The following is a 23007-nucleotide window of genomic DNA, read 5'->3' on the forward strand; positions in this document are numbered from 1 at the left end:
GTGTTGAGGTGATTGGTGAATGGGTGAAGAAGAGAGAGAGTGGTGGGGTGGTGCACGAAATTGTGATCAATACTTTTCAAAACATAAACAATCCCTAGTAATGGCTCCAAAGACTTGGTGCTCAATACCATGGCATAAACACAACTTCGCACAACTAACCAGCAAGTGCACTGGGTCGTCCAAGTAATAAACCTTACGCGAGTAAGGGTCGATCCCACGGAGATTGGTGGTATGAAGCAAGCTATGGTCATCTTGTAAATCTCAGTCAGGCAGACTCAATTGGGTATAGATGATGAACGAAATAAAGAAAAGATAAAGATAGAGATATTATGTATATCATTGGTGAGAGCTTCAGACAAGCGTATGAAGATGCCTTCCCTTCCGCTCTCTGCTTTCCTACTGCCTTCATCCAATCCTTCTTACTCCTTTCCATGGCAAGCTCGTGTAGGGTTTCACCGTTGTCAGTGGCTACCTCCCATCCTCGCAGTGAAAGCTAATGCTCACGCACTCTGTCACAGTACGGCCAATCACCGGTTGGTTCCCGCTCCTACTGGAATAGAATCCCTCTTTTGCGTCTGTCACTAACGCCCAGCAGGTTAGGAGTTTGAAGTACGTCACAGTCATTCAATCATTGAATCCTACTCAGAATACCACAGACAAGGTTAGACCTTCCGGATTCTCTTGAATGCCGCCATCAGTTCTTGCCTATACCACGAAGACTCTGATCTCACAGAATGGTTGGCTCGTTTGTCAGGCGAGCACTCGGTTGTCAGGCGATCAACCATGCATCATGCAATCAGAAATCCAAGAGATATTCACTAAGCCTCAGATGCTTGTAGAACAATAATGGTTGTTAGTCACCTTGTTCATAGGTGAGAATGATGATGAGTGTCACGGATCATCACATTCATCAAGTTGAAGAACAAGTGATATCTTGGACAAAGAACAAGCGGAATTGAATAGAAGAACAATAGTAATTGCATTAATACTCGAGGTACAGCAGAGCTCCCACCTTAATCTATGGTGTGTAGAAACTCCACCGTTGAAAATACATAAGAACAGGTCTAGGCATGGCCGAATGGCCAGCTCCCAAAGTGAGTCAATCATCAAAACATGATCAAAAGACTCTCTATATCTTACAATAGTAAAAGGTCCTACTTATAGAAAATAGTAGCTAGGGTGTACAGAGATGAGTAAATGACATAAAAATCCACTTCCGGGCCACTTGGTGTGTGCTTGGGATGAGCAATGAAGCATTTTCGTGTAGAGACTTCTCTTGGAGTTAAACGCCAGCTTTTATGCCAGTTTGGGCGTTTAACTCCCAATTAGGTGCCAGTTCCGGCGTTTAACGCTGGAATTTCTGTAGGTGACTTTGAACGCCGGTTTGGGCCATCAAATCTTGGGCAAAGTATGGACTATCATATATTGCTGGAAAGCCCAGGATGTCTACTTTCCAACGCCATTGAGAGCGCGCCAATTAGGCTTCTGTAGCTCCAGAAAATCCACTTTGAGTGCAGGGAGGTCAGAATCCAACAGCATCTGCAGTCCTTTTCAGTCTCTGAATCAGATTTTTGCTCAGGTCCCTCAATTTCAGCCAGAAAATACCTGAAACCACAGAAAAACACACAAACTCATAGTAAAGTCCAGAAAAGTGAATTTTAACTAAAAACTAATAAAAATATACTAAGAACTCAACTAAAACTACTAAAAACATACTAAAAACAATGCCAAAAAGCGTACAAATTATCCGCTCATCATGGGGTAGGTGGGGATCCTATGGGGTCCACAGATCCTGAGGTGTCAAGGATAATTCATCCCTGCACCAAGTGGAGAGCAAAAATGCTCCTTCTGCCAATCCTGGCGTTAAACGCCGGGCTGTTGCCCATTTCTGGCGTTTAACGCTAGCTTGGTGCCCATTCCTGGTGTTAAACGCCAGTCTGGTGCCCCTTTCTGGCGTTAAACGCCCAAAATGGTGCCAAACTGGGCGTTAAACGCCCATTTTGCTATCTTCACTGGTGTTTAAATGCCAGCAAATTTTCCTCCAGGGTGTGCTGCTTTTCTTTCTGTTTTTCATGCTGTTTTTGCTTTTTCAATTGATTTTGTGACTTCCCATGATCATCAACCTAAAGAAGCATAAAATAACAAAGGAAAATAGATAAATATAACATTAGGTTGCCTCCCAACAAGTGCTTCTTTAATGTCAGTAGCTTGACAGTGGGCTCTCATGGAGCCTCACAGATGTTCAGAGCAATGTTGGAACCTCCCAACACCAAACTTAGAGTTTGAATGTGGGGGTTCAACACCAAACTTAGAAGTTGGTTGTGGCCTCCCAACACCAAACTTAGAGTTTGACCGTGGGGGCTCTGTTTGACTCTGTTTTGACGGAAGCTCTTCATGCTTCCTCTCCATGGTTACAGAGGGGTATCCTTGAGCCTTAAACACAAAGGATTCTTCATTCACTTGAATGATCAATTCTCCTCTGTCAACATCAATCACAGCCTTTGCTGTGGCTAGGAAGGGTCTGCCAAGGATGATGGATTCATCCATGCACTTCCCAGTCTCTAGGACTATGAAATCAGCAGGGATGTAATGGTCTTCCACCTTTACCAGAACATCCTCTACAAGTCTACAAGATTGTTTTCTTGAATTGTCTGCCATCTCTAGTGAGATTCTTGCAGCTTGTACCTCAAAGATCCCTAGCTTCTCCATTACAGAGAGAGGCATGAGGTTTATGCTTGACCCTAGGTCACACAGAGCCTTCTCAAAGGTCATGGTGCCTATGGTACAAGGTATTGAGAACTTCCCAGGATCCTGTCTCTTTTGAGGTAATCTCTGCCTAGTCAAGTGATGAGCGGATAATTTATACGCTTTTTGGCATTGTTTTTAGGTAGTTTTTAGTAAGTTCAAGCTACTTTTAGGGATGTTTTCATTAGTTTTTATGTTAAATTCACATTTCTGGACTTTACTATGAGTTTGTGTATTTTTCTGTGATTTCAGGTAAATTCTAGCTGAAATTGAGGGACTTGAGCAAAACTCTGAAAAAGGCTGACAAAAGGACTGCTGATGCTGTTGGAATCTAACCTCCCTGCACTCAAAATGAATTTTCTGGAGCTACAGAACTCCAATTGGCGCGCTCTCAACGGCGTTGGAAAGTAGACATCCAGGGCTTTCCAGCAATATATAATAGTTCATACTTTATTCGGAATTTGACGACGTAACTTGGCGTTGAACGCCAAGTTCATGCTGCTGTCTGGAGTTAAACGCCAGAAAAACGTCATGATCCGGAGTTGAACGCCCAAAACACGTCATAACTCGGAGTTCAACTCCAAGAGAAGCCTCAGCTCGTGGATTGATCAAGCTCAGCCCAAACATACACCAAGTGGGCCCCGGAAGTGGATTTATGCATCAATTACTTACTCATGTAAACCCTAGGAGCTAGTTTATTATAAATAGAACATTTAACTAATGTATTTGACATCTTTTGATCACTTTAGATCTTAGGATCAGATCTCTGGACGCCTAGTCCTTAGACCTTGGGGGCTGGCCTCTCGGCCATGCCTGAACCTTTCACTTATGTATTTTCAACGGTGGAGTTTCTACACACCATAGATTAAGGGTGTGGAGCTCTGCTGTACCTCAAGTTTCAATGCAATTACTATTATATCCTATTCAATTCCATTTATTCCTATTCCAAGATATACGTTGCACTTCAACTTGATGAATGTGATGATCCGTGACACTCATCATCATTCTCACCTATGAACGCGCGTGATTGACAACCACTTCCGTTCTACCTTAGGCGGGCGCATATCTCTTAGATTCCCCAACAGAATCTTCGTGGTATAAGCTAGATAGATGGCGGCATTCATGAGGATCCGGAAAGTCTAAACCTTGTCTATGGTATTCCGAGTAGGATTCTGGGATTGAATGACTGTGACGAGCTTCAAACTCCTGAAGGCTGGGCGTGATGACAAGCGCAAAAGAATCAATGGATTCTATTCCAACCTGATTGAGAACCGACAGATGATTAGCCATGCGAGTGACAGCCGCAGAGGACCATTTTCACTGAGAGGATGGGATGTAGCCATTGACAACGGTGATGCCCTACAAACAGCTTGCCATGGAAAGGAGTAAGAAGGATTGGATGAAAGCAGTAGGAAAGCAAAGATTCAAGAGGAGCATAGCATCTTCATACGCTTATCTGAAATTCCCACTATTGAATTACATGAGTATTCCTATCCCTTTTCAATTATTTTATTATTAATTTTCGAAACCCATAACTATTTAATCTGCTTATCTGACAAATACAAGGTCACCATAGTATGCTTCATACCAACAATCTCCGTGGGATCGACCCTTACTCACGTAAGGTATTACTTGGACGACCCAGTGCACTTGCTGGTTAGTTGAACGAGACTGTGAAGTTGATTTTAGACCATGGTATTGTGCACCAAGTTTTTGGAGCCATTACCGGGGATTGTTTCGAGTTGGAAAAGAATGAATCACAATTTCGTCCACCAAGTTTTTGGCGCCGTTGCCGGGGATTGTTCGAGTATGGACAACTGACGGTTCATCTTGTTGCTCAGATTAGGTAATTTTTATTTTATTAAAAAAAAATCGAAAATCTTTTTAAAATCTTCTCCCTATTTTCGAAAATTATTCAAAATTTTTTTTACTATGCATTCTAGAGTTTCATGAAACATGTGAAGCCTGGCTGGCTGTAAAGCCATGTCTAAATTATTTTGGACTGAGGCTTCCAAACCATCAGCATAGAGGCAAGTTACATATTTGATAAGTAATGAGCAGGATATTCTGATGTTACATGCTGAAGCTTGGCTGGCCATTGGCCATGTCTAGTATTTTGGACCGGAGCTTTCACAAAAGCTTGGCTGGCTATTAAGCCATGTCTAATTCCTGGACTGAAGTTTTAGACTAACATTGCATGATTCCTGGAATTCATATTAAAAATTTTGAATTTCTTATTTTCTTTTTCTTATATGTTTTTCGAAAAAAATCAAATAAAATACAAAAAAATTAGAAAATCATAAAAATCAAAAAAATTTTGTGTTTCTTGTTTGAGTCTTGTGTCAAGTCATAAGTTTGGTGTCAATTGCATGTTCATCTTTTTCTTGCATAAAATTTTCGAAAAATTCATGCATTCATAGCATTCATCATGATCTTCAAGTTGTTCTTGATGAACTTTCTTGTTTGATCTTCATATTTCTTGTTTTGTGTTGTATGGTGTTTTTCATATGCATTCTTGCATTCATAGAGTCTAAACATGAAAAATTCTAAGTTTGGTGTCTTGCATGTTTTCTTTCTTGAAAATTTTTCAAAAATATGTTCTTGATGTTCATCATGATCTTCAAAGTGTTCTTGGTGTTCATCTTGACATTCATAGTGTTCTTGCATGCATCATGTGTTTTGATCCAAAATTTTCATGCATTGAGTATTTTTAGTGTTTTTCTCTCTCATCAAAAAAAAAATTTCAAAAATCAAAAAAATATCTTATCTTTTAAATCTTATCTTTTTAAAATCTTTTTCAAAAATCATATCTTTTCCATTTTTTCATCATTTTCGAAAATTTCAAAAATCTTTTTCAAAATATTTCAAAATCTTTTTCTTATCTTTACATCATTTTCGAAAATTGCATCAAAATTAATGTTTTGATTCAAAAATTTCAAGTTTGTTACTTTCTTGTTAAGAAATATTCAAATTTTAAGTTCTAGAATCATATCTTGTGATTTCTTGTGAGTCAAGTCATTAATTGTGATTTTAAAATTCAAATCTTTTTCAAAACTAATTTCAATCTTATCTTTTCAAAACCATATCTTTTTAAATCATATCTTTTATATCATATTTTTTTCAAAATTTTATCTTTTTCAAAAATTTGATTTTAAAATATCTTTTCTAACTTCTTATCCTCTTATCTTTTCAAATTTGATTTTAATATCTTTTTCAACTAACTAATTAATTTTTTGTTTGTTTCTTATCTTTTTCAAAACCACTTAACTACTTTTCCCTCTCTAATTTTCGAAAATACCTCCCTCTTTTTTCAAAAATTCTTTTTAATTAATTAATTGTTCTAAATTTTAATTTTAATTATATCTTATCTTTAATTTTCGAAAATTACTAACCCATTTTTCAAAATTATTTTCGAATTTCTCTCCCCCTCATCTCTTTCTATTTATTTTATTTATTTACTAACACTTCTCTTCACCTCTCTTCATCTCCAATCACTGCCTCTATCCTCACCATTGTGATTGGATTCTCCACTTTTATTCCTTTCTTCTTCTACTAACAATAAGGAACCTCTTTACTGTGACATAGAGGATTCCTCTTTCTTTTCTTGTTCTCTTCTTCCCTATGTGAGCAGGAACAAGGAAAAAGGCTTGCAAAAAAAAAAAAGCTTCCACCTTTGAGTCATGGGAGATGGAAAGACTAATATAAGCCGTCATAGCTCAGTGGTAGAACATGTGGCTGCAAATCAAGAGATTCCTGAGATACCTCAGGGAATAAGTTGTCCTCCACACAAATATTGGAAACAACTAAGGGGAGGAGCACCAAAATTACTAGGAATCATTCAAAAGAAGCAAGGAAGAGACATAGAGGAGCTCAAAGAGCACCATTGGTTCTTCAAGAAGGCGCCACCCTCACTCAGGTGGATTCATTCCTTGTTCTTATTTCTCTCTGCTTTTCGGTTTTTAATGCTGTGTTTATCTATATTTTATGTCTCTACTTCATGATCATTAGTATGTAGTAACTATGCCTTAAAGATTATGAATAATTCCATGAATCCTTCACCTCTCTTAAAAGAAAAATGTTTTAATTCAAAAGAACAAGAAGTACATGAATTTCAAATTTATCCTTGAATTTAGTTTAATTATATTGATGTGGTGACAATACTTTTTGTTTTCTGAATGAATGCTTGAACAGTGCATATGTCTTTTGATCTTGTTGTTTATGAATGTTAAAATTGTTGGCTCTTGAAAGAATGATGAACAAAGAGAAATGTTACTGAGGATCTGAAAAATCATGAAATTGATTCTTGAAGCAAGAAAAAGCAGTGAAAAAGAAGAAGCATTCGAAAAAAAAAAGGAAGGAGCAATAGAAAAAGCCACGAGCCCTTAAAACCAAAAGGCAAGGGTAAAAAGGATCCAAGGCTTTGAGCATCAATGGATAGGAGGGCCCAAGGAAATAAAATCCAGGCCTAAGCGGCTAAATCAAGCTGTCCCTAACCATGTGCTTGTGTCATGAAGGTCCAAGCAAAAAGCTTGAGACTAAGTGGTTAAAGTCGTGATCCAAGGCAAAAGAGTGTGCTTAAGAGCTCTGGACACCACTAACTGGGGACTTTAGCAAAGCTAAGTCACAATCTGAAAAGGTTCACCCAGTTATGTGTCTGTGGCATTTATGTATCCGGTGGTAATATCGGAAAACAAAGTGCTTAGGGCCACAGCCAAGACTCATAAGTAGCTGTGTTCAAGAATCAACATGCTTAACTAGGAAAGTCAATAACACTATCCGAAATTCTAAGTTCCTAGAGAAGCCAATCATTCTGAACTTCAAAGGAAAAAGTGAGATGCCAAAACTGTTCAGAAAGCAAAAAGCTACAAGTCCCGCTCATCTAATTATAATTGATATTCATTGATATTTCTGAATTTATAGTATATTCTCTTCTTTTTATCCTATTTGATTTTCAGTTGCTTGGGGACAAGCAACAATTTAAGTTTGGTGTTGTGATGAGCGGATAATTTATACGCTTTTTGGCATTGTTTTTAGGTAGTTTTTAGTAAGTTCAAGCTACTTTTAGGGATGTTTTCATTAGTTTTTATGTTAAATTCACATTTCTGGACTTTACTATGAGTTTGTGTGTTTTTCTGTGATTTCAGGTAAATTCTGGCTGAAATTGAGGGACTTGAGCAAAACTCTGAAAAAGGCTGACAAAAGGACTGCTGATGCTGTTGGAATCTGACCTCCCTGCACTCAAAATGAATTTTCTGGAGCTACAGAACTCCAATTGGCGCGCTCTCAACGGCGTTGGAAAGTAGACATCCAGGGCTTTCCATCAATATATAATAGTCCATACTTTATTCGGAATTTGATGACGTAACTTGGCGTTGAACGCCAAGTTCATGCTGCTGTCTGGAGTTAAACGCCAGAAAAACGTCATGATCCGGAGTTGAACGCCCAAAATACGTCATAACTCGGAGTTCAAATCCAAGAGAAGCCTCAGCTCGTGGATTGATCAAGCTCAGCCCAAACATACACCAAGTGGGCCCCGGAAGTGGATTTATGCATCAATTACTTACTCATGTAAACCCTAGGAGCTAGTTTATTATAAATAGAACATTTAACTAATGTATTTGACATCTTTTGATCACTTTAGATCTTAGGATCAGATCTCTGGACGCCTAGTCCTTAGACCTTGGGGGCTGGCCTCTCGGCCATGCCTGAACCTTTCACTTATGTATTTTCAACGGTGGAGTTTCTACACACCATAGATTAAGGGTGTGGAGCTCTGCTGTACCTCAAGTTTCAATGCAATTACTATTATATCCTATTCAATTCCATTTATTCCTATTCCAAGATATACGTTGCACTTCAACTTGATGAATGTGATGATCCGTGACACTCATCATCATTCTCACCTATGAACGCGCGTGATTGACAACCACTTCCGTTCTACCTTAGGCCGGGCGCATATCTCTTAGATTCCCCAACAGAATCTTCGTGGTATAAGCTAGATAGATGGCGGCATTCATGAGGATCCGGAAAGTCTAAACCTTGTCTATGGTATTCCGAGTAGGATTCTGGGATTGAATGACTGTGACGAGCTTCAAACTCCTGAAGGCTGGGCGTGATGACAAGCGCAAAAGAATCAATGGATTCTATTCCAACCTGATTGAGAACCGACAGATGATTAGCCATGCGAGTGACAGCCGCAGAGGACCATTTTCACTGAGAGGATGGGATGTAGCCATTGACAACGGTGATGCCCTACAAACAGCTTGCCATGGAAAGGAGTAAGAAGGATTGGATGAAAGCAGTAGGAAAGCAAAGATTCAAGAGGAGCATAGCATCTTCATACGCTTATCTGAAATTCCCACTATTGAATTACATGAGTATTCCTATCCCTTTTCAATTATTTTATTATTAATTTTTGAAACCCATAACTATTTAATCTTCCTATCTGACAAATACAAGGTCACCATAGTATGCTTCATACCAACAATCTCCGTGGGATCGACCCTTACTCACGTAAGGTATTACTTGGACGACCCAGTGCACTTGCTGGTTAGTTGAACGAGACTGTGAAGTTGATTTTAGACCATGGTATTGTGCACCAAGTTTTTGGAGCCATTACCGGGGATTGTTTCGAGTTGGAAAAGAATGAATCACAATTTCGTCCACCATCAAGTCATCCAGTTCTTTGGTGAGCAAAGTGGGTTCATCCTCCCAAGTCTCATTACCAAATAACTTGTCATTTAGCTTCATGATTGCTCCAAGGTACTTAGCAACTTGCTCTTTAGTGACATCTTCATCCACTTCAGAGGAAGAATACTCATCAGAGCTCATGAATGGCAGAAGTAAATCCAATGGAATCTCTATGGTCTCAGTGTGAGCCTCAGATTTCCATGGTTCCTCATTAGGGAACTCATTGGAGGCCAGTAGATGTCCATTGAGGTCTTCCTCAGTGGCGCTCACTGCCTTTTTCTCCTCTCCAAACTCGGCCATGTTGATGGCCTTACACTCTCCTTGTGGATTCTCTTCTGTATTGCTTGGAAGAGTACTAGGAGGGAGTTCAGTAACTTTCTTACTCAGCTGACCCACTTGTGCCTCCAAGTTTCTAATGGAGAACCTTGTTTCAGTCATGAAACTTTGAGTGGTTTTAATTAGATCAGAGACCATGGTTGCTAAGTCAGAGTGGCTCTGCTTAGAATTCTCTATCTGTTGCTGAGAAGATGATGGAAAAGGCTTACCATTGCCAAACCTGTTTCTTCCACCATTATTGTTGTTGAAACCTTGTTGAGGTCTCTGTTGATCCTTCCATGAGAGATTTGGATGATTTCTCCATGAAGGATTATAGGTGTTTCCATAGGGTTCTCCCATGTAATTCACCTCTTCCATTGGAGGGTTCTCAGGATCATAAGCTTCTTCTTTAGATGAAGCGTCCTTAGTACTACCTGGTGCAGCTTGCATTCCAGACAGACTTTGAGAAATCATATTGACTTGCTGAGTCAATATTTTGTTCTGAGCCAATATGGCATTCAGAGTATCAATCTCAAGAACTCCTTTCTTCTGATTCGTCCCATTGTTCACAGGATTCCTTTCAGAAGTGTACATGAATTGGTTATTTGCAACCATTTCAATAAGTTCTTGAGCTTCTGCAGGCGTCTTCTTTAGATGAAGAGATCCTCCAGCAGAGCTATCCAATGACATCTTGGACAGTTCAGACAGACCATCATAGAAGATACCTATGATGCTCCATTCAGAAAGCATGTCAGAAGGACACTTTCTGATTAATTGTTTGTATCTTTCCCAAGCTTCATAGAGGGATTCACCTTCCTTCTGTCTGAAGGTTTGGACTTCCACTCTAAGCTTACTCAATTTTTGAGGTGGAAAGAACTTTGCCAAGAAGGCATTAACTAGCTTTTCCCAAGAGTTCAGGCTTTCTTTAGGTTGTGAGTCCAACCATATCCTAGCTCTATCTCTTACAGCAAAAGGGAATAGCATAAGTCTGTAGACCTCAGAGTCAACCCCATTGGTCTTGGCAGTGTCACAGATTTGCAAGAATTTAGCTAAGAACTTATGAGGATCTTCCAATGGAAGTCCATGGAACTTGCAATTCTGTTGCATTAGAGAAACTAATTGAGGCTTAAGCTCAAAGTTGTTTGCTCCAATGGCAGGGATAGAGATGTTTCTCCCGTAGAAGTCAGGAGTAGGTACAGTGAAGTCACCCAGCACCTTCCTTGCATTGTTGGCATTGTTGTTGTTTTCGGCTGCCATATCTTCTTCTAGTTTGAAGATTTCTGTTAGGTCCTCTACAGAGAGTAGTGCCTTAGCTTCTCTTAGCTTTTGCTTCAAGGTCCTTTCAGGTTTAGGGTCAGCCTCAACAAGAATGCTTTTGTCTTTGCTCCTGCTCATATGAAAGAGAAGAGAACAAGAAAATATAGAATCCTCTATGTCACAGTATAAAGATTCCTTGAGGTGTCAAAGGAAAAGAAGAATAGAAGGAGGTGGTATAAGAATTCGAACTTATCAAGAGGGATAGAGTTCGAGTTGTGTATTGAGGAGGAGTGTTAGTCCATAAATAGAAGGATGTGAGAAGAGGGGAAGAATTTTCGAAAATAAATTAAAATATTTTTAAAAGAATTTTGAAAATTGATTGATGATTTTCGAAAACTAAGAGTGGAAAAGAAATTAAGTGATTTTTGAAAAAGATTTTGAAATTAGAAATAAAAAAGATATGATTGAAAACTATTTTGAAAAAGATGTGATTAAAAAGATATGATTGAAAAGTTATGGTTTTAAAAAGATATGATTGAAAAGATATGATTGAAAAACAAATTAAAAAGATTTGATTTTTAAAATTAATGACTTGGCTAACAAGAAATTTAAAAGATATGATTCAGAGATTAAACCTTTCTCAACAGAAAAGGCAACATACTTGAAATGTTGAATCAAATCATTAATTGTTAGCAAGTATTTTTGAAAATGGAAAGAAATTGATTTTGAAAATATATGATTGAAAAGATATGATTTGAAAAAGATTTGATTTTGAAAAAATTATGAAAACTTGAAAAAAATTTGAATTAAAAACAAAATCTTCCCTCTTGTGCCATCCTGGCGTTAAACGCCCAGAATGGTATACATTCTGGTGTTTAACGCCCAAAATGCTACCCTTTTGGGCATTAAACGCCCAGCCAGGTACCCTGGCTGGCGTTTAAACGCCAGTTTTCCTTCCTCACTGGGCGTTCAAAACGCCCAGTTTTTTTCTGTGTAATTCCTCTGCTGTATGTTCTGAATCTTCAATTCTCTGTATTATTGACTTGAAAGGACACAAAAAAAAAATTTTTGGATTTTTAATGAACAATTAAAATGCAACTAAGATCAAATAAACAATGCATGCAAGACACCAAACTTAGAAGTTTGTATACTATTGACACTAACAAATTGAGAATGCATATGAGAAACAACAAAACACTCAAGACAATGAAGAACACAATGCATGTAATTTTCGAGAATTAGAGGAATAAAGACATGCAATTGACACCAAACTTAAAATTAGACACTAGACTCAAACAAGAAACATAAAAATATTTTTGATTTTAAGATTTTATAATTTTTTTGGATTTTTTCAAAAATTGAGTGGAAAAGAAAATAAGGATATCAAAATTCTTAATGAGAATTCCAGGAATCATGCAATGTTAGTCTAAAGCTTTAGTCTAAAGAAATTAGACATGGCTAGCCAAGCTTCAGCAGGACATTACATTCAAGAGCTAAATTGATGAGAATCAATCAGCTTTGGTGATGATAAGAACATCACCTTAAAACTCTAGAATTCATTCTTAAGAACTCTGAAGAAAAATACCTAATCTAAGCAACAAGATGAACCGTCAGTTGTCCAAACTCGAACAATCCCCGGCAACGGCGCCAATAACTTGGTTCACACGCATGATTGCCTCTCCTGATAACAGAGCCTCTCATTCTATGACATCAAAGTCTTCATGGTATAAGCTAGAATCCATTGGCAGCATTCTTGAGAATCCAAAAAGTCTAAACCTTGTCTGTGGTATTCCGAGTAGGGTTCAGGGATTGAATGACTGTGACGAGCTTCAAACTCATGAGTGCTGGGCGTAGTGACAGACACAAAAGGATTATTGGATCCTATTCCAACACGAGTGAGAACCGACAGATGATTAGCCCTATGGTAACACGTAGCCGGACCATTTTCACTGAGAGGATGTATGGTAGCCATTGACAACGGTGATCCCCCAACATACAGCTTGCCATGGAAAGGAATACGCACGACTGGATGAAGACAGTAGGAAAGCAGACGTTCAAGAGCAATATAGCACCTTCACTCGCTTATCTGAAATTCCCACCAATGAATTACATAAGTATCTCTATCCTATTTTATGTTTTATTTATCTTTCAACTATCAAACCATTACAACCATTTGAATCTGCTTGACTGAGATTTACAAGATGACCATAGCTTGCTTCAAGCCGACAATCTCTGTGGGATCGACCCTTACTCGTGTAAGGTTTTATTACTTGGACGACCCAGTGCACTTGCTGGTTAGTTGTGCGGAGTTGTGACAAAGTGTGATTCATGTTTAGAGCACCAAGTCTTTGGCGCCATTGTTGATGATCACAATTCCGTGCACTAAGTTTTTGGCGCCGTTGCCGGGGATTGTTCGAGTTTGGACAACTGACGGTTCATCTTGTTTCTCAGATTAGGTAATTTTATTTTCTTTTGTTCTTCAGAATTTTTAAGACTGAATTTTAGAGTTTCAGATGATACTTTCATCATCACAGGAGCCAATTGTGCTGTTGTATGTAATGTCTGCTGAAGCTTGGCTAGCCATGTCTAATTTTTTTTAGACTGAAGCTTTAGACTAACATTGCTTGATTCCTGAAATCCTTATTAAAAATTTTTGAATTTCTTATTTTCTTTTTCAAAAATAATTTTTGAAAAATACAAAAAAAAATTTATAAAATCATAAAAACCAAAAATATTTTGTGTTTCTTGTTTGAGTTTTGTGTCAAGTTTTAAGTTTGGTGTCAATTGCATGTTTTTATTTTTCTTGCATTTTTCGAACATGTGTTCTTGTGTTCTTCATTGATCTTCAAGTTGTTCTTGATGATTTTCTTTGTCTGATCTTTGAATTCTCTTGTTTTGTGTCTTTTGTTGTTTTTCATATGCATTCTCAATTTGTTAGTGTCTCTAGTATACAAACTTCTAAGTTTGGTGTCTTGCATGTCTCTCTTTTCTCAAAAATTTTCAAAAATTTGTTCTTGATGTTCATCATGATCTTCAAAGTGTTCTTGGTGTTCATCTTGGGCATTCAAAGTGTTCTTGCATGCATTCCATGTTTTAATCTTCATTTTTCATGTTTAATTCCATTTAGTTATTTTTCTACCATCATTAAAAAATTCAAAAAAAAAATCAAAAACATATCTTTTCAAGTCAGTAATACAGAGAATTGAAGATTCAGAACATACTACAAAGGAATTACAGAGAAAAAGCTGGGCGTTCAAAACGCCCAGTGAGAAAGGAAAACTGGTGTTTAAACGCCAGCCAGGGTATTTGGCTGGGTGTTAAACGCCCGAAAGAAGTAAGGAATGGGCGTTAAACACCCAAAAGAAGTATCACCTGGGCGTTTAACGCCAGGAAGATGCTAGGGGAGGTAAGTTGTTTTCAATTCAAATCTTTTTCAAATCCTATCTTTTTTAATTCAAATCTTTTTCAAATCATATCTTTTCTCAAACATATCTTTTTCAAAATCACATCTTTTTAATATTTCTTTCAAAATTTTCGAAAATATTGATGATGGTTCAAAAATTTCAAGTTTGTTACTTTCTTGTTAAGAAAGGTTCAATCATATCCTTTAATTTCTTGTTAGTCAAGTAATCTATTTTAAAAATCAAATCTTTTTAAAATTGTTTTCCAATCATATCTTTTCAAATCATATCTTTTTAAAACATATCTTTTTCAAAACCATAACTTTTTAAAATTCTAATTTCGAAAATCTTTTTCTAACTTCCTATCTTTTCAAATTTATTATTTCTTATTTTTTTCAAAACCACCTAACCACTTTTTCACTCTTAATTGTCGAAAACCATTCACCAATTTTTCAAAAATATTTTCTATTAACTAATTATTTTCAAACTTATTTTTTCAAAAACAACTAACTCTTTTTCAAAAAAATTATTTTCGAAAATTTTCTCTCAATTATCTCTTTTTATTTAATCACTAACACTTTTCCTCTCTTAATAATTCGAACCCTCTTCCCCTCTTTATATATTCGAATTCTTCTTTATCTACCTCATCCTTCTATTCTTTTTTTCCTCTGACACATCAAGCTCTATACTGTGACATAGAGGATTCCATATTTTCTTTGTTCTCTTCTCTTTCATATGAGCAGGAGCAAGGATAAGGGCATTCTTGTTGAAGCTGATCCTGAACCTGAAAGGACTCTAAAGAGGAAGTTAAGAGCAGCTAAAGCACAATACTCTGAAGAAAATCTAACTGAAATTTTTGAAACAGAAAAGACACCCATCGCCGAACCCAACAACAACAATGCAAGGAAGATGCTTGGTGACTTTATTGCACCAACTTCCAATCTTTATGGAAATAGCATCTCAATTCCTGCCATTGGAGCAAAAAACTTTAGGCTTAAGCCTCAATTAGTTTTTCTGATGCAGCAGAATTGCAAGTTTCATGGACTTTCCTTGGAAGATCCTCATCAGTTCTTAGCTGAGTTCTTACAAATCTGTAATACTATTAAGACCAATGGGGTTGATCCTGAGGTCTACAGGCTTATACGTTTCCCTTTTGCTGTAAGAGACAGAGCTAGAACATGGTTAGACTCACAACCTAAAGAGAGCCTGAACTCTTGGTTAAAGCTGGTCAGTGCTTTTCTGGCCAAATTCTTTCCACCTCAAAAGATGAGCAAGCTTAGAGTGGAAGTCCAAACCTTTAGACAGAAGGAAGGTGAATCCTTCTATGAAGCTTGGGAAAGATACAAGCAGTTGATCAGAAGGTGTCCCTCTGACATGCTTTCAGAATGGAGCATCTTATGTATATTCTATGATGGTCTGTCTGAACTGTCCAAGATGTCATTGGACAACTCTGCTGGTGGATCTCTTCACCTGAAGAAGACGCCTGCAGAAGTGATCGACGAAATTGTGATCATCAACAATGGCTCCAAAGACTTGGTGCTCTCAAACGTGAATCACACTTTGTTACAACTCCACACAACTAACCAGCAAGTGCACTGGGTCGTCCAAGTAATACCTTATGTGAGTAAGGGTCGATTCCACGAAGATTGTTAGTATGAAGCAAGCTATGGTCATCTTGTAAATCTGAGTCAGGCAGATTCACATTGGTTATGGAGTTTTAATAATTAAAATATAAATAAAACATAAGGTAAAGATAGAGATACTTATGTAAATCATTGGTGGGAATTTCAGATAAGTGTATGGAGATGCTTTGTTCCTTTTGAATCTCTGCTTTCCTACTGTTCTGAGGGTTACCTGAAACTATAGGTCGATCCTGAATAAGATCTTCTGCGCTGACCGGAGCTGCGGAGTCCGATCTGATGATGGTGGTCAGAGCTGTTGTGTCCGACTTGTTGGACTGAGCGACGATGCTGATCCTTCGTCCCCGGAGGGTGGGGGTACCTGCAAGGGACTCCGATGCTTAAGTTAGTAAGGGTATTAAGCAGGTATTGAGTAGAATTAGAGTATGAGTTATACATGGGTGCTCCAGTGTATTTATAGTGATGGCACGTGACCTTTTTAGATAAAATAAGTTAGTTATCTTATCTTATCTTACCTTCTAGGTGAGGTCAGCTTATCTTCATGGGAACTGCCCTTCTCTTTGTAGGCTTGGGCTGCCTTTGGATGCAGGCCATGTTCCTCTACCTGGGCCCTTTGTTGGGCTTTCCTGTCAATTTGGCCGAGCTCTTTGAAAAGAGGTCGAATGGTCTGATCTGAAAAGATCGGTCGCTTTATCGCTAGTCATCCCGGGTCGGACAATTCGACCCAGGGTATGAACACCTACTGCCTTCATCCAATCCTTCATACTCCTTTCCATGGCAAGCTGTATGTTGGGTTTCACTGACGTCAATGGCTACCTCCTGTCTTCTCAGGGAAAATGGTCCATCTACGGGTTACGTAGGGGTAATAATCTGTCGGTTCTTGATCATGTAGTGATAGGATTTACTATCCTTTTGCGTCTGTCACTACGCCCTACAGTCGTGAGTTTGAAGCTCGTCACAGTCATCCCATCCCAGATCCTACTCGAGGAATAGCAGAGCTCCACACCTTAATCTATGGTGTATTGAAACTCCACCGTTGAAAATACATAAGTGGTCTGGAGGTCCAGGCATGGCCGAATGGCCAGCCTCCCCAATTATGAAAATATGATATGCAGAATGTCAAATACAATAGCAATAGGTCCTATTTATAATGAAACTAGCTACTAGGGTTTACAGAAATAAGTAAATGATGCAGAAATCCACTTCCGGGACCCACTTGGTGTGTGCTTAGGCTGAGCATTGAGCTTTACACGTGCATAGGCTTCTCTTGGAGTTAAACGCCAGCTTTGGTGCCAGTTTGGGCGTTTAACTCCAACTTTTATGCCAGTTCTAGCGTTTTAACGCGAGAAAAGGGTAGAGAGATGGCGTTTTGACGCCATTTTACGTCGTCAAAACTCGAGAAAAGTATGGACTATTATATATTTCTGAAAAGCCCTGGATGTCTTCTTTCTAACGCAAGGAAAAACGCGCCATTTGGAGTTTTGTAGGTCCAGAAAATTCACTTCGAGTGCAGGGAGGTCAGAATCCAACAGCATCAGCAGTCCTTCTTCAGCCTCTGAATCAGATTTGTGCTCAGATCCCTCAATTTCAGCCAGAAAATACCTGAAATCATAGAAAAACACACAAACTCATAGTAAAGTCCAGAAATATGAATTTTACATAAAAACTGATAAAAACATCCCAAAAAGTAGCTAGATCCTACTAAAAACTACCTAAAAACAATGCCAAAAAGCGTATAAATTATCCGCTCATCACAACACTAAACTTAAATTGTTGCTTGTCCCCAAGCAACTGAAAATCAAATAGGATAAAAAGAAGAGAATATACTATAAATTCCAAAATATCAATGAAAATTAGCTCCAATTAGATGAGCGGGACTAGTAGCTTTTTGCTTCTAAATAGTTTTGGCATGTCACTTTTTCCTTTGAAGTTTAGAATGATTGGCATCCATAGGAACTCAGAATTTAGATAGTGTTATTGATTCTCTTATTTCAGTATGTTGATTCTTGAATACATCTACTTTATGAGTCTTGGCCGTGGCCCTAAGCACATTGTTTTCGAGTATTACCACCAGATACATAAATGCCACAGACACATAACTAGGTGAACCTTTTTAGATTGTGACTCAGCTTTGATAAAGTCCCCAATTAGAGGTGTCCAGAGCTATTAAGCACACTCTTTTTTTCTTTGGACCATGACTTTAACCACTTAGTCTCAAGCTTTTCACTTGGACCTTCATGACACAAGCACATGGTTAGGGACAACTTGGTTTAGCCGCTTAGGCCTGGATTTATTTCCTTAGGCTCTCCTATCCATTAATGCTCAAAGCCTTGGATCCTTTTTACCCTTGCTTTTTGGTTTAAAGGGCTATTGGCTTTTTGCTCTTGCCTTTTGGTTTAAAGAGCTATTGGCTTTTTCTGCTTGCTTTTTCTTGCTTCAAGAATCAAATTTATGATTTTTCAGATTTTCAATAACCTTTTTCCTTTTTTTTTATTCTTTCAAGAGCCAACAATTTTAACATTCAAAAACAACAAGATAAAAAATATGCACTGTTCAAGCATTCATTCAGAAAACACAAAGTATTGTTACCACATCAAAATAATTAAATTAATTTCAAGGATAATTTCGAAACTCATGTACTTCTTGTTCTTTTGTAATTAGAAACATTTTTCTTTTAAGAAAGGTGAAGGATTTATGGAATTATTCATAGCTTTAAGGCATAGACACTAGACACTAATGTTCATGTAGTGAGGACATAAACATTGATAGAACATCAAACACAAAATCAAAAATAGAAAAATAAATAGACAAGGCGATTAAGGAATAAGTCTACCTTAGTGAGGGTGGCATCTACCTCCTCTTGAAGAACCAATGGTGCTCTTGAGCTCCTCTATGTCTCTTCCTTGCCTTTGTTGCTCATCCCTTATGGCTCTTTGATCTTCTCTAATCTCATGGAGAATGATGGAGTGCTCTTGGTGTTCCACCCTTAGTTGGTCCATGTTGCAAGTCAAGCTTTCCAAAGAAGTGTTGAGTTGCTCCCAATAGTTATGTGAAGGAAACTGCATCCTTTGAGGCATCTCAGGGATTTCTTGATGAGGAGCTTCCTCATGCTCTTGTTGAGTGCCATGAATGGGCTCTCTAGTTTGTTCCATCCTCTTATTAGTGATGGGCTTGTCCTCTTCAATGAGGATGTCTCCTTCTATGACAATCCCAGCTGAATAGCAAAGATGACATATGAGATGAGGAAAGGCTAATCTTGCCAAAGGTGAGGACTTATCAGCCACCTTGTAGAGTTCTAGAGGTATGATCTCATGAACTTCTACTTCCTCTCCAATCATGATACTATGAATCATGATGGCCCGATCCACAGTTACCTCAGATTGGTTGATAGTGGAAATGATAGAGCGTTGGATGAACTCCAACCATTCTCTAGCTATAGGCTTAAGGTCCGGTCTTCTTAATTGAACCGGGTTGCCTCTTGAGTCTCTTTTCCATTGAGCTCCTTCTACACATATGTCCATGAGGACTTGGTCCAACCTTTGATCAAAGTTGACCCTTCTAGTATAGGGGCATCCGTTTTCTTCCATCATTGGCAAGTTGAACGCTAGCCTCACATTTTTCGGACTGAAATCTAAGTATTTCCCCCGAACCATTGTAAGCCAATTCTTTGGGTTTGGGTTCATACTTTGATCATGGTTCCTAGTGATCCATGCGTTTGCATAGAACTCTTGCACCATTAAGATTCTGACTTGTTGAATGGGGTTGGCAAGAACTTCCCAACCTCTTTTTCGGATCACTTGTCGGATCTCCGAATATTCGCCCTTTTTGAGCTTAAAAGGGACCTCAGGGATCACCTTCTTCTTGGCCACAACTTCATAGAAGTGGTCTTGATGGACCTTTGAGATGAATCTTTCCATCTTCCATGACTCAGAGGTAGAGGCAGTTTCCTTCCCTTTCTTCTTTCTAGAGGTTTCTCTGGCCTTAGGTCCCATAAATGGTTATGGAAAAACAAAAAGCAATGCTTTTACCACACCAAACTTAAAATATTTGCTCATCCTCGAGCAAAAGAAGAAAGAAGGAGGTAGAAGAAGAAAATAGTGGAGATGGAGGGTGTATAGGGTTCGGCCAAGGGGGGAGAAGGTGTGTATGATGTGTGAAAATGAGGGAGTGAAGAGGCGTATTTATAGGAAAATGGAGGGGGAGTGGCCGAAAGGGTTAGGTGGGTTTGGGAGGGAAATGGTTTTGAATTTTGAAGGTGGGTGAGGGTTTTTGGGGAAGAGATATTGAAGTAATTGGTGAAGGGTATTTGGGGAAGAGTGTTGTAAAAAGGTGTGAAGAAGAGAGAGAGTGAGGTGAGGTTGGTGGGGATCTTGTGGGGTCCACAGATCCTGAGGGGTCAAGGAATTCTCATCCCTGCTCCAATTGGGCGTTCAAAACCCTTTAGAGTGTAATTCTGGAATTTAAACGTCAATTTGCTACCATGTTTTGGCGTTTAAACGCCAGCTTTTCTTCCTGTTCTAGCGTCTAAATGCCAATCTGGTGCCCTATTCTGGCATTTAAATGCCAGCTTTTCTTCCTGTTCTAGCGTTTAAATGCCACACTGCTACGTGTTTTTGGTGTTTAACGCTAGATTGGTGATCTGTTCTGGCATTTAAACGCCAGTCTGGTGCCCTATTTTGGCGTTTAAACACTCAGAAAGGTGCCAGACTGGGCGTTTAAATGCCCATTTTGCTACCCTTACTGGCGTTTAAACGCCGGTAAGTCCTTCCTCTAGGGTATGCTATTTTTTTATTTTTGCTTTATTTTTGTAAGTGTTTTCGTGACTTCACATGATCATCAACCTAAAAGAAAACATAAAAATAACATATGTATAAACTAAAATAAAATTGGGTTGCCTCCCAATAAGCGCTTCTTTAATGTCAATAGCCTGACAGTGAGCTCTTCTCATGGAGTCTCACAGATAATCAGAGCATGGTTGAGATTTCTCAACACTAAACTTAGAGTTTGGCTGTGGCCTCCCAACACCAAACTTAGAGTTTGAATGTGGGGATTCTGTTTTACTCTGTATTAAGAGAAGCTCTTCATGCTTACTCTCCATGTTTACAGAGGGAGGACCTTGAGTCTTTACTACAAGGCATTCTTCATTCACATGAAGGATCAATTTTCCTCTGTCAACATCAATCACATCTCTTGCTGTGGCTAGGAAGGGTCTTCCAAGGATGATGGATTCATCTTCATCCCTCCTAGTGTATAGGATTATGAAATCATCAGGGATGTAAAGGCCTTCAACTTTTACCAACACGTCCTCTACTAATCCATAAGGCTGTTTCTTAGATTTATCTGCCATCTCTAATGAGAATTTAGCAGCTTGTACCTCAAAGATGCCCAGGTTTTCCATTACAGAGAGTGGCATCATGTTTATCCCTGACCCCAGGTCACACAGAGCTTTCTCAAAGGGCATGGTGCCTATGGTACATGGTATTAGGAATTTACCAGGGTCCTGTTTCTTTTGAGGTAAAGTTTGCAGAACCAATGTATTCAGTTCATTGGTGAGCAAGGGAGGTTCATCCTCCCAAGTCTCATTACCAAACAGCTTGGCATTCAGCTTCATGATTGTTCCTAAATACTGGGCTACTTGCCCTTCAACAATGTCTTCATCCTCTTCAGAAGATGAATAATCATCAGAGCTCATGAATGGTAAGAGAAGGTCCAATGGAATCTCTATGGTCTCTATATGAGTCTCAGATTCCTTTGGTTCCTCATTAGGGTATTCCTTACTGATCATTGGACGTTCCCTGAGGTCTTCCTCATTGGGATTCACGTCCTCCTCCTCCTCTAAGGTTTCGACCATTTTGATTAGATCAATGGCCTTACACTCTCCTTTGGGATTCTCTTTTGTATTGCTTGGGAGAGTACTAGGAGGAGTTTCAGTAATTCTTTTACTCAGCTGGTCCACTTGTGCCTCCACGTTTCTAATGGAGGTCCTTGTTTCAGACATGAAATTGAGAGTGGCCTTTGACAGGTCAGAGACTATGTTTGCTAAGCTAGAGTGATTCTACTCAGAATGCTCTATCTGTTGCTGAGATGATGATGGAAAAGGTTTGTTATTGCTAAACCTATTTCTTCCACCATTGTTATTGTTGAAGCTTTGCTTCTGTTGATCCTTCCATGAAAAATTTGGATGATTTTTCCATGAAGGATTATAGGTGTTGCCAAAGGCTTCACCCATGTAATTCACCTCTGCCATTGCAGGGTTCTCAGGATCATAAGCTTCTTCTTCAGAAGATGCTTCTTTAGTACTGTTGGATGCATTTTGCAATCCATTCAGACTCTAAGAGATCATATTGACTTGTTAGGTCAATATTTTGTTCTGAGCTAGTATGGCATTCAGAGCATCAATTTCAAGAACTCCTCTCTTCTGGGCCGTCACATTACTCACAAGATTCCTCTCAGAGGTGTACATGAATTGGTTATTTGCAACCATCTCAATGAGTTCCTGAGCTTCTGCAGGCGTTTTCTTTAGGTGAATGGATCCACATGCAGAGTGGTTCAGTGACATCTTGGAAAATTCAGACAGACCATCATAGAATATATCCAAGGTGGTCCATTCTAAAAGCATGTCAGAAGGACACTTTTTGGTCAGTTGCTTGTATCTTTCCCAAGCTTCATAGAGGGACTCACCTTCTTTCTGTTTGAAGGTTTGAACATCCACTCTAAGCTTGCTTAGCTTTTGAGGAGGAAAGAACTTGGCTAAGAAAGCCGTGACCAGCTTATCCCAAGAGTCTAGGCTATCTCTACTTTGTGAGGCTAACCATGTCCTAGCTCTGTCTCTTACAGCAAAAGGAAAAAGCATAAGCTTGTAGACCTCAGGATCAACTCCATTGTTCTTAACAGTATCACAGATCTGCAAGAACTGAGTTAAAAACTGATAGGGATCTTCTTATGGAAGTCCAAGAAAC

The 23007-nt window shown here is 38.7% G+C and overlaps 3 non-coding genes across 3 annotated transcripts; 2 read left to right on the forward strand and 1 right to left on the reverse strand.

Annotated features, from left to right (window-relative positions):
• Positions 1-10494: 10494 nt before the first annotated feature.
• LOC130977699 (small nucleolar RNA R71) lies at positions 10495-10602 on the forward strand. The gene has a single exon (XR_009085381.1). It is a non-coding gene; the product is annotated as a small nucleolar RNA R71 (small nucleolar RNA).
• Positions 10603-15680: 5078 nt separating this feature from the next.
• LOC130977375 (small nucleolar RNA R71) lies at positions 15681-15788 on the reverse strand. The gene has a single exon (XR_009085068.1). It is a non-coding gene; the product is annotated as a small nucleolar RNA R71 (small nucleolar RNA).
• Positions 15789-22661: 6873 nt separating this feature from the next.
• On the forward strand, positions 22662-22769 carry LOC130978102 (small nucleolar RNA R71). The gene has a single exon (XR_009085765.1). It is a non-coding gene; the product is annotated as a small nucleolar RNA R71 (small nucleolar RNA).
• Positions 22770-23007: the final 238 nt, after the last annotated feature.

Source organism: Arachis stenosperma, chromosome 4, assembly GCF_014773155.1.
Source record: "Arachis stenosperma cultivar V10309 chromosome 4, arast.V10309.gnm1.PFL2, whole genome shotgun sequence".
In the NCBI taxonomy this organism is placed as follows: Eukaryota; Viridiplantae; Streptophyta; class Magnoliopsida; order Fabales; family Fabaceae; genus Arachis; species Arachis stenosperma.